Source organism: Pteropus alecto, unplaced genomic scaffold, assembly GCF_000325575.1.
Source record: "Pteropus alecto unplaced genomic scaffold, ASM32557v1 scaffold3, whole genome shotgun sequence".
NCBI classification, from domain to species: Eukaryota; Metazoa; Chordata; class Mammalia; order Chiroptera; family Pteropodidae; genus Pteropus; species Pteropus alecto.
This window is the reverse complement of record NW_006442484.1, coordinates 51,330,854-51,334,447: the sequence shown is the minus strand read 5'-3', so window position 1 is coordinate 51,334,447 and position 3,594 is coordinate 51,330,854. Positions and strand designations below refer to the sequence as shown.

General features: G+C 36.7%; 1 non-coding gene across 1 annotated transcript; it reads left to right on the top strand.

Moving 5' to 3' along the window:
• Positions 1-1,229: 1,229 nt before the first annotated feature.
• LOC112470448 lies at positions 1,230-1,298 on the top strand. Its single transcript, XR_003043015.1, has one exon. It is a non-coding gene; the product is annotated as a small nucleolar RNA SNORD2 (small nucleolar RNA).
• The last annotated feature ends 2,296 nt before the right edge of the window (positions 1,299-3,594 follow it).

Here is a 3,594-nt window from a genome sequence, read left to right as displayed (position 1 = left end):
TGAGTCTCAGAGGTGACTGGAAAAGAGCCCTTTACATCTGCTGAATGATAATAAGAGAGTAACGTGAAATCAAAGAATACTTTCAATCCGGAATAATCCACATACAGTTACTAAGTATCTCCTCCTACATGAAAGGACAAAAGAAAGAAAGTAAGAAAAGTACGCACACCCCTTGCCTAGTCCAGGATATATGGCAGTTGTGTTTCCAAACATTTGTCATTCAGAGTTGACCTTCACAATTTTTACATAATCTCATTCTGTGTCCTGTTATTTCCCTAAAATTTTTTAAGCTGAATTTAGCTTTTTTCTATGCGGTAATATATTTGAAATTACAAGTTTGATGTGTCAGTTATATTTTACTAATACACATTAAAATAAATATATTTCTATTAATTTGTTTTATTTTGCCCGTGGCCCAGCTTAAATCGCCAAACATGCCTCTCTAGTGACATATACATACGCCATATATAGGAAAACAGCAAAGAGGAAAATGGTGCTTTGATCAGGAACTGCCAAATACACAAATTTTTTCTCTAGTTCCAAGCAAGAAAGATATTCTCTATTTGGCTCTCCTCTAAAAGAACCATTTAGGCTAAAAGTTCAATAAACATGAGCACTTACTTTTTATATCAGTCCAGCACTGTGCCCAGGTGGTACCAAAGACTTGACCTTGCCCTCCGGGAACCCAGAATATAATGCCACATGAGTAGATTTTCTGAGGAAGAAAATACCCATTGTGTCAATAAATATTCCTGTTATGACTAAACCTTCCTTCTGAGACAGATTAGAGTATCATTAAGGACAAAGCTGACCCCTGGCAAAGCCGACTAAGGAGCACAGAATTAAATTTTCCAAAAAGTAGCCAAGCAGGAGCAATTCTGTATGATATATTAAGTTCCAAAATAGGTAATGAAATAATGCGTAGAATGTAAGCATAATTATACAAATATATGTATATTTATGCATAAAATAAAGATTAGAAGGAAGTGCACCAAAATATTAACAGTAATTATCTCTGCATGTTGGAATTATGTTTGAGTTTTATTTTCTTGTAATTTTTGTGTTGAACAAATTTTCTTCAATGCGCTTATGTTTCTTTTGATATCAAAATAAAATCTCTTTTTATTTTAATCTTTAATTCTCATTTACTTAAGGCTTTTTATTGGAGAGGTATTATTGTATATGTGTGGTTGTTTTTGTTTGTTCGTTTTTTTATAAAGGCTGCTTCCCTGTGAAATGATGGCAAACATCTTTCGGGACTGACCTGAAATAAAGAGACTATTCATTGCTGATCACTGATGGATGGAAGGAAGGGCGAGGGGAAAGGAGGGGAGAGGAGGGGAGGTGGAGAGGGAAGTGGAGAGGGAGGTGGAGAGGGAGAGGGAGGTGGAGAGCGAGGGGGAGAGGGAGAGCGAGGTGGAGATGGACATGGAGATGGACATGGAGATGGAGATGGAGATGGAGATGGACATGGACATGGACATGGAGATGGAGACGGAGATGGAGACGGAGATGGAGACGGAGACGGAGACGGAGATGGAGACGGAGACGGAGACGGAGATGGAGATGGAGATGGAGATGAGAGGGAGAGGGAGAGGGAGAGGGAGAGGGAGAGAAGGGAAGGGAAGGGAAGGGAAGGAAGGAAAGAAGGCAGGCTGCTTCCCTTGAAAGGAAAAAGGACAATGCTTTTAAAACGTGTTAACCACTTGTCTCTGTAACAGCCTCACCATTTTCTGCTTCATCTTTGCAGTTCCTTCAGATGCAAAGGCATTTTCTTTCATCTTCACGTATGAAATTAATATCTATAAGGTCTTCCATGAAGCTCAAATTTAGAAGCAAGTTCTTCTCAATTTCTAGGGCACCTTATTTTTAACTTATTTATGACAATCACTTTCTAACATTTTGAACATGAAAAACAGAATCACAGAATTTTAGAATTCAAAGAGATCATAAAGAATACCTGAGTCAACCTACTTTGCAAAGGGGGAAACTATGGCTCCATTAAATTATGTGATATACTCCAATTTCCACAGTGAGTTAGACATAGCATCGAAACCAGATGCCAGGATCCATCCACAATCCTAGGTCCCTGTTCTTTCTATTTACACAGAGTTGTGCCTATTTGAAATTAGTGGTTAAATATTTTTGCTAAATTAATGGCAAACTGTGTCGATTAAAAGTCTTAAGTTTCTTTTGCCGCAATGAGTTAACCAAATGTTTAAAGATTATGTCTGGCATAGCATGAGGTGGCCATGAATTGACTGGGTTTCTCTTTTTCTTCTTTTTTTTTTCCTTGCTCCAGCGTGACCTCTGTTCTGGCAGATTAAAAAGAGAAATATAGTTCATAAAGCTGGTGACATAAACTTGGGTATCAAACAGATGAGCACTCCATCTTGAGCAAGAAAAAAGACCATTTTTAAATCTGATATTTTCGACAATGACTTTTCCTAGAGTTTCTTAGTAAAATACTTAAATTTCATCTCTACCCATCCTTTCCCAATTATTTCATTTAAATATGAGTATAATGGAAATATTTCACTTTATTGGCAACTAAACAATGCTGATTTCCAAATCTAGAAAGCAATGCAAAGAAGCATTTTAGAGCGAAGAGATTTTATGGTACATTCAGGATTCACTTAAACAAAGATTGTTCAGCTATCATTCAACCTACGCTTACTACATTAGTCTCTGATCCCTCTAACACACCTTCCACACACAGAAGCCAGATTTTTAACAAATATTCCAATGAACATTTCAAGTTAGCTAATGGCAGTGCGGCTTTTCAAACCACCATTATGTTTCTTTACAATCATGTAACCATTTAAAAATTTTATTACATTTCCTCTCACACAGTAGAGGAAATGGGAAATATAAATATATACACAGTGCTATTATTATTAATGGAACTGAGGTAAAAAAAGGAACAACCTCTAGGCATACTGAAAACAACACATCTTTAGCTTCAGTTGGATACTCGTTGGATTTAAAGAGTTTATGATTGTGTTTATAATCATGAAAGAAAAGAAGGAAATTAAAGAATATGTTCAAAAGGTTGAAGATATATTATCATAAAGCAATATTTTCATAAAGCAATATTTCATAACATTATTTCAACTATCTGGGAAAGGAAACCCCTTTATAACATGTAAGTCTTTCTCAGGTACCACTCAGGTTCCAGTAAACCATCTATTAATTCTCTTTTTGTTCTTGGATAAAGAAACTTCTGCACCAGCTCCCTGGGCTTTCTTCCCTTGCTAAAATATATATTCTTCCCCCCTTTGATCAGAAGCCAAATGATTAGCTTCAGGCTCATGACTGATTTCCCATTGTTCCATTCACTTTAACCTCTCCTCATTGCGCCAACAATCTGGACCCCAGAGGGATTTGTCACAGTTCTCCAATTCTCTTTCTCCCTCGGCAGAAATTTTTTTATTTGATTTTTTGTTTCCTTTACTTTTATAAAAAGAAAAATTCTCACTTTAACTCTTCCTTTTGAATTATCCTTTGGTTATGAGAGGAGGAAGGGCCTTAACTTCTTGGAACTCAGGCGATGTTGACAGGGAGCACTGGTGCTCATTCCTTTTCATTACAAAC